Genomic DNA, 9,086 nt, shown 5'->3' on the forward strand with positions numbered 1-9,086 from the left:
GTATTTGTATTTAAGTTCATAAAGTTGACATAAGACCATATAAATGCATTTGAAATTTTAAAACGAAGAAGATTTTTAAAAAGATTTTTAAAAAGAAGAAAAAATAGTTGCTTTTCGGGATTCCAATTTAAAAATTGCAAAAATAGCCGATATACAAGCTCAAAACGCGTCTTGAGCTTGTAGATCGGCTATTTTTGCTATGAATATGCATTGTGGCCCTCTGGAGTGAGTGTGAAAATGTAGTGGCCCTCTCCATCATCAAAGTTGCCCACCCCTGCTGTAGGCTATGTCTCTTCTCGTTACAATCTCAACGTGGTTATTTTTAGCAACGTCTATGACCCATTGGTTTTGTAATCATAAGTAGGGCCTACACTTAGCGTGTGTGGTTTAACAGACCGTGGCCAGATGGTTGTCAGGTAGCTCTGTCATGTCTGATGGCTATCTGTCTGATTTGATTATCAAATACTTCAAAGGCCTGGCAAGCTTATATGGCTGCGTTGTGACAATAACAAGCTTCAGGAATGGATACCGTCGCACTTCACACTTCACAGGTATCCATCCATACATGTGTGCACGCTCACACACTGTAGTTGCGTGCGCATGTGCGTACTTGCGTTCGTGTGTGTGAATGCACAATGTCATGCATCGCGCTTGCTTGCTTGCTTGCATGAGTGCGCGCGTGCTTGTGTGAGTGCGTGTGTGTGTTCGTACTGTATACTCAATTGTATCTGACAGAACAGGATGTTACTGTATTTCGGAAATGCAACTAATACGTGTTCTGCCTGTTCAGGCTGCTACTGATGCAAGGGTTACATTTCACGTGTCAGCAGTACAGCTTTAATATCTCCCTCATTCAAACATCCAGCCAGGGGCGTCACAAGGGGGGGGAGTGGGACTGAGTTACCAGGGCCCAAGGTGGAGGGGCCTTAATTATTTTATACTTTAGCCATTGAAAAATATCAGATATACAAGCTCACAGCGCAGCACAGAGTGCCGCGCTGCGAGCTTGTAGATCTGCTATTTTTGAAAAGTTGTGAAAATGTATGCAAATCTTTGAATATATTTATTTTTAAGCGAACATTTATAACAAATATTTTGCTTCTGGGGGGTCCCTGGAACTAAATATTTTGAGATGGGGGTCCATGGCCAAACACATATCATTTTGGGGGTCCTTCACATGAAAAAGTTTGAGCACCACTGACATAGAAACATAGGTTCAAAAAAAAAATATATAGGATTTGAAATATTCAAAGACTTCAAAAATAGCATGTGAGCTTGTATATCTGCAATTTTTCAATAGTTAAAGGACCCAGGGCCCAGAATTTGGTGCGCCACCCCTGCATCCAGCTGTTATCATTCACCTCCGACTGCATAATCTCTTACTAATTTGCTCATGAGCAAAACAAGATCAATGGAAGGAAATCCATTGATCTCGTGCTCTGGTTCATCGCCATGTGTCCTGACTTTCTCTAAACAAGAACCAACATTTATTTACTCGCCAACATTTATTTACTCTATTCTTCATCGACTGCAATCAATTGCGCGCAAATATGCTCATCTGCTGCGTGCAAATCCACTGTCCCCTGCGCGCCCTAGATAGATCTACCCCTTGCCTCTTTTACGGCCCCCTCTTTAAAACCACCATAAGTACATTTCTCTCTCTCTCTCTCTCTCTCTCTCCCTCTCTCTCTCTCTCTTCCCTCAGCTGTTCCATGCCTCCGCTCCGCTGGGATTGATACAATATTTTCCAACCTCAATTAGCAGCAGAGGGCCTGTTGACTAATTCCAACTGTTTTTGCACCTGAGAGGTTGGGAGTCGGGGCTGGAAAAACTGAGTGGGGGTGGGGGTGAGGGCTGGGGCTCTCGCAGGGCGTAGCAGGCTGTGCTGTCGGGGCGATGTTGCCGTGTCGACAGAGTGTAAGGGCAACACAGAGGACAGAGGAGGGGTCGCCCAGGCCTCTCTGGACGGCAGCCACCATGAGAGGCTGTCTGCTGCAAGCCGGCCTATAAGTCCGGGTGGACATGCAGCTAAACGGTCGAGATTAAATAGGGTTTTAGGGCTAAGCCAGGCTGAGCACACTTGAAAGGTGTGGAATTGATGATACAGGCAAATGACAGTGTGTGCTAGTGGGCATGGTATCAGCCAGGTGGATTTGTGATTTGTGTGATTCAGATGTGAATGATAATCTTGGATATCGTCGTCGTCGGGTGAAAACCTTGTATGTCCAAAACCGTTCGTTTTGCGTTTATCATTTTTAAAATCATTTAAACTAGTGAAAACAGCCGATCTACAAGCACACAACGCCTCTGTGCTTGTAGATCTGCTGTTTTCACTACTTTTGTGCGACAGCCTTGTATGATGAAGCAGGGCTTTACTTTGCGAAAGAAGCTACAAATTTGAAACTTGGAGATACGAGGTTTCCACCCGACAACGACGATATGCTATGAGGGTGTGTGTGTGTGTGTGTGTGTGTGTGTGTGTGTGCGTGTGCGTGCGCGTGCGCGCGTGTGTGTGTGTTCATTCATACTGTATGTATTTTTGCAATCATCCATTTGGGCACACATAATAGACACCAGTCCAGAATATATTTCTTTAATTTATATACTGTACCTCCTTGACTGGGACCCCCTCCTTTCCCCCCACCAAATCTCTTCGCTGAAAACAGCTAGTCAAAGCTCATGAATCTACTCACGAACTTGTGCGTATAGATTTGCTATTTCCGCCAAATAGTCACCTATTAATTGTGACGCGCACGGAATAAGGGATGCTAGGGTTAATGTGGTTACGTTGTACATACATTTACATACTTAGCTGAATGCAACAAAGGCCTGTTGGCCTGCTGTCACTTCTCTCTGTGACACTTGTGCTGAAGCTGCAGCCTTGTATCTGTGTCACCACCGGACTATAGTCATTAAATATGCACCGCTTCCTCCTAGTCTTCCTCCAATCTATAGCAGAGTCACAGTATCGATATCAAGGAATTCTCTAGGTCAGGAGGCTTTAACGCATTCAGAACGGGTACACATTATGTGTATCATTATTTTATGCTTTAACTATTGAAAAATAGCAGATATACAAGCTCACAGCGCGGCACCGAGTGCCGCGCTGCGAGCTTGTAGATCTGCTATTTTTGAAAAATCATGAAAATTAGAATTTTGACCCGATTCTATAAGTGTCTTTTGAATCCTTCTAAGATTTTTTGAAAACCCTATGTTTCTATGTCAGCAATCTGGCCAGCCATCGTCAAAGAAAAGGTCCTTTTCACTTAACTGGAGCTCAGTTAGTCTGTTCTTGAGAGACTACTATGTCAGTGGTTCTCAAACCTTTTCATGTGAAGGAGCAGAAGGACCCCCAAAATGACATTTATTTGGCCACGGACCCCCATCTCAAAATATTTAGTTCCAGGGCAGGGACCTCCGAGATGCAAAATTTGAGTTACAAACGTTCGCTTTGAAAAAACATATATATTCAAAGTTTTGCAGACAATTTCACGACTTTTTCAAAAATAGCAAAAAAAAAATAGCTTGTATATCTGCTATTTTTCACTGGTTAAAGCATTCAATAATTCTAGGCCTAAATGGGTTAAGTCTGATTGCATTGGTCACTGTGGCCTACGCAGAAGAAGAAGAAAAAAACCCTCAGTGTTAATTACGGGTCCATTTGGTTCCATTTGTACATTTTCAGAGTTGAATGAACACTGATGAGGATCTCACAGTGTACCTCAGACACGGAGTAACCGACTTCCTAGGGGGTCCTCAGAGTTACTACAGGGGGTCCTCCAAATCTTTGTGTTTTATTCTATTTTTTCGCCTTTATATTAACCAATTGAACCCTATAGCATCCATATTCTGAAAACGTTAGCCAAAAATACAAAGAGCTTGTAGATCGGCAAAGAGCTTTGGTGTAGAGGGGAAACAGAGCAGATTAAGTACAGAGTGAAAGGTCAAGTTCATTAAGTAATGACGGTTCAAGTGGTTAGATATCTGAAAACACACATTGACATGAATCCAAACTACACTGATGATTGTGCTGTCAAACGACGAAACTATATGGAACCTATGAAAATGTTGTGGGGGGTCCCTGCTTCATCTCTCTCTCACCTAAGGGGTCCTTGGACTGAAAACATTGAAGACCCCTGGATCTGCCCCATACAGTGAGGTTCAACCACAGATGGACACAGATTTTCTTAATTCTGAGGCAAAGTCTGGCTGACCACTGCTTTGGCACTGCGCTCCGCTGCATGCACAGGGTGCAGGTACACACCCTCTCTCTCTCTCTCTGTGAGCATACAGAGAATCGTTCTTTCCACCAAAGGAAATGAGAGGATGATGGCTAAAGCGTATGAGGGCATTACATTTAAGGGGACTGTACTTTTTCATAGAGCGCGGTTCCATACAACCAAGTAAACGCTTGTGACAAGGCCACGGAAAGGCACGGCATACATTGCAATCCGCGTTCGTTGCTTTTTTTTTTTACTCCCCCTCCTTTTCAAGACCCCAAACTCGTTTCATGATAAATCCAAAAGATCTTGCCAATTTCTTTGCGATCGCCACCACTCATCCAAGGTTAATTCTGAAGTGTCGAATTCAAGCACAGGCTGGGAGTAATTAATGTAGTTATAGCAGCTGACATATACTACCACTCATGTGAAAGAATGAACCCATTACTCTGAAGAGGCTCACCAGTACAATTAGTTTTACACACATGTGTTACAGTACATCCAGTGACTTTCCTCTGGCCTTCAGACCAGAGCTGAGATTCTCTAAGTCAGGTCTTCAACAAGGACCCCTTAACTGAGAGGGAGATACAGCAGAGACCCCTACTGCGTATTGTATAAAATTGAGTCGCATATTTTCAGCGATTTCATAGATAGATTCGTAGACTTGTTAAACAGCACTGTCATCAGTCTAAGTTGGATTCATGTTAACATATTTTTCCAGACATTATTTAAATTCGCCTTTATATTAACCAATTGAACCCTATAGCATCCATATTCTGAAAACTTTAGCCAAAAATACAAAGAGCTTGTAGATCGGCAAAGAGCTTTGGTGTAGAGGGGGAAAAGAGCAGATTAAGTACAGAGTGAAAGGTCCAGTTCATTAAGTATTGACCGTTCAAGTGGTTAAATATCTACATTAAGATTTCATAGATTTCATAGATAGATTCGTAGACTTGTTTGACAGCACTGTCATCAGTCTAAGTTGGATTCATGTTAACATATTTTTCCAGACATTATTTAAATTGTCGATAATTGTCCTCAGAATAAGGATGCGAGGTTTCAAGTTGTTCATATACAAATGATTATCCTGTCACACAAAGATTTGGCGGCCCCCCTGTAATAACTCTTGAGGACCCCCAAGGGGTCCCGGACCCCTTGTTGAAGTCCCCTTGCTCTAAGTGTCTGGATCATCCACACCTGACCTGCATTTATGTGCGTGTAAACCTTATTTATCCAGGAAAATCACATTGAAGTTCTAGAATTGTACAAGTGAGACCTGGCCCAGACAGGGATAAAGCAATATAAAAGCAACAAAGAACAGAAATGTACAACAAATACACAAGCTAAATCTAACAATCTACGTACACAGCATGTTGTAAGGCTTTAAAAACGAGTAGGATGTACAGATAGAGCTTTATCAGCCACATCTGGTAATGAGATTAGGTGATCCAGTTTTTAAGTTTTGCCTGCAATTCATTCCATGATCAAGGCCCTTAATAAAACAAGCTCATCTTGCCTCAGTTCGAACAGCAGGTACAATGCAACCATTTGTGCGAACGTAAATTATGATTTACTCTGTGAAAATGAAAATGTATATACTGCACACAGGCATCTTACACCGAATGGCCTTATGAATAAAATGTAGGCTACAGTACAGGGACGTGCTGGCCATTGGGAAAAGCGGGACAACTCCCAAACGGCCGGTTCATTCCCAGCCATTATGAAAGAAATACAAATAAAATGTCGGCCGTCGTTCCATTTGGTCACTGTCGGACAGAAAACCTTGTATCTCCAATTTTTTTTTTCGCAAAGCAAAGCCCTGTTTCATCATACAAGGCTGTCGCACAAAAGTAGTGAAAACAGCCGATCTACAAGCTCACAACGCCTCGCACCGCGAGGCGTTGTGTTTTCACTAGTTTTTTTCACTAGTTTAAATCATTGTTAAAATTTGGACATACAAGGTTTCCACCCGACAATGACGAAATATAACTCATGTAATTGGCCCACTGGCTTGTCACTTGTCATGATCTGAAATGGCAAATCTTTGTGTAGCAGCAGCGCTATAGAGAGAGATCTCTCTCTATAGCGCGCAACGAGGGCCTCTACAACATTTTGTCCCGGGCTGAATCAGGGGCCCAGCATGTCCCTGCTACAGTACCATACCAGGACTGAGAATCATGCAACCAAACGATGTAGAACACAATGACTTTCTATGAGTAGAATTTGAGAACAATTGCAGTTGGTTTATCTCTGATAGTCTTTCCGTACATGTTATTCATTCATTTATTGTCTCCACCAGCCGAAGACATGGGGGAGAGTATGTTTTCCCCTCCGTCCGTCCGTGTGTCCGTGCGTCCGTCCGTCCGTCCGTCCGTGTGTCCTCGCAGTTTGTGAGCACCAAATCTCAGTCGCCATTAGCCCGGTCGCTGCCAAAGTGAGCACACACATTCCCTGGATGCCAATCTAGAACCTCTGCCCTAAATTTTTCAAATGGGCCTTTTCTAGCGCCACCTAGTGGCCGATGTTCGCAAAACAAATTTCTGTGCACTACTCTTACAGATTTTGTCCAAAAATCCTACAAATCGGTAGGCAGTATCTCAACAGTCATGTGATCGACACAGATCTGTCCGATTTTGCATATTCCATACTGATTGGCTAAGATTGGCTTCCAAAGTTTGTAGGATTGAGCCGTTTTGAACAAAATGCCTCAAATCACAAACGCAAAGTGCAATTATCATGAAATCGCGCACACACGTTCCCACTAGGCCGAGGAAGAAACGCCACTTATTTTTTTTTAAAATCAGCCTCATGGTGGCGCTATAACAGGCCGACACATTTTTGGATATTACTCCTTGAGATTTTATGCAAAAATCACGCAAATCAGTACACAGTATCTCTATAGTCATGTGATCAAGTCCGATCAGTCTGATATTTCATATTCCATCCTGATTGGCTAATATTAGCTTCCAAATTTTGCAGGATTGCTCCGCTTTTGAACAAAATGCCTCAAATCATCAACGCAGCTTGCGATTACCGTGAAATTTGCCACACATATTCCCGCTAGGTCAAGGAACAAATGCTACCTTTTTCACATTGGCCTGTTATAGCGCCACCATTAGGTAGACTTTAGCAAAACACATTTTTGGAACACAATGCTTCAAATCATGCATGCAGTGTCCGATTGCCATGAAAGATCTAAGGTGAAGAACATATGCCACCCTTTTTACATTGGCCTATTATACAGTAGCACCACCAGGACGCACGGCCTGGTGGAGACCTGTGCTCGGAAGAGCACTGCTTCTAGTTTGAGATGTTTCAGCTGCCTTTTCTTGTCATTTTCGTTCTGGTAATTGTTATGACACTACCTGTGTTCCACTAACCACTGACATGGCCCAACACCCCACCTTGTGGAGTCACAACGCCCACTTGTGCCAGGTTTTCCACTACAAGGACCCGGGTAGAGTGGTGTGAAAGTGGTACTAAACGTCGTACTAAAATGTATCCAATCCAGAGTAAGTCTGAGCTAGCTAAACAGGGCTAAACACTTCATAATGACTGATCACTCACTGACTTTTCATTTAGACCACCAGGATATAGTTGTAATAATACATGATAATAGATTCTATTGTTATATTCTATTATAGTGTATTATAATTACCATAGTAATATATAATACTTTATAGTGTATAATAATCACAGTTATAATTCATTATAGTGTATTATAATTAGGATAGTTGTAATACAAATGTATATTGTATTATAATCACAGTTAAAAGGGTACATTTGTTTCTTACCGATAGGGGTACTTTTGTGTAATGGAAAATGTAGATATTTTTACGTGGTGCGGTGTGGTGTGGTGTATAGTGTTGTGTAGTGTGGTGCTAAAGCTGCAGTCGAAAAGGGGCTTTTTAGACAGCTTATAACTGATAACACCGATAATTCATGGCAATCTGAATTCATAGCAGTGCGACTGTTATGGATCTGCCAGGTGAGTAATCCCGGCAGTTTTGACAAAATGTATAACCCAGCTTGGCAGCCTGGAACCGCGGTGACTGACTGACCTGTCGGCTTGACACAGCAGCTGCTCTACCACCCCCCTCCCCCCAGCCCCCAACCCTCAAAAAACCCCAGTAGCTGCACGGAAAAACTGAGTCACCCGCTTGTATAAAAAGTAATTAATGACCAAGCATAAATATACACACATACGTACATAAATATCACAGACGTTAAAAAGGCATATAAAAAAATATAGTGGGAAAACTCAGTGGGACTGAGTTACTATAGGGCCCAAGGTGGAGGGGCCTTAATTATTTTATACTTTAGCTATTGAGAAATAGCAGATATACAAGCTCACAGCGCGGCACCGCGTTCCGCGCTGCAAGCTTGTAGATCTGCAATTTTTGAAAAGTCGTGGGAATGGATGCAAATCTTTGAATATATGTGTTTTTTAAGGGAACATTTGTAACTCAAATTTTGCTTCTGGGGGGGGGGGGGGGGGGGTCCCCGAAACTGAATATTTTGAGAAGGGGGTCCGTGGCCAAATACATATCATTTTGGGGGTCCTTCACATGAAAAGGTTTGAGCACCACTGACATAGAAACATAGGTTTTTCAAAAAACCTTCAAAGACTTGCAATAAATGTCACAAAAAATAAATAAAGCTGATCTACAAGATAAGTGCCGCGTTGTGAGCTGGCTATTTTTCAATAGCTAAAGCAAAAAAATAACGCAGTGAATCCTTGTACCCAGGGCCCAGAAGTTGGTGCGACACCCCTGATCATGGGAACAGAAGTCAACCGCACCGCTGCTGCTGCGCTACGGAGCTCCGAGAGCAGGCTGGGAGGCACAGCCCCATCGGAGCAGGTGC

General features: G+C 42.8%; 1 protein-coding gene across 1 annotated transcript in view; it reads right to left on the reverse strand.

Annotated features, from left to right (window-relative positions):
• fgf22 (fibroblast growth factor 22) overlaps window positions 1-9,086 on the reverse strand; it is a gene marked incomplete at both ends in the record, with an annotated part of 68,132 nt that overhangs the window by 57,753 nt on the left and 1,293 nt on the right. The window lies entirely within an intron of this gene.

This window comes from Nannobrachium achirus (genome assembly GCF_963921795.1).
Source record: "Nannobrachium achirus genome assembly, chromosome: 1".
NCBI classification, from domain to species: domain Eukaryota; kingdom Metazoa; phylum Chordata; class Actinopteri; order Myctophiformes; family Myctophidae; genus Nannobrachium; species Nannobrachium achirus.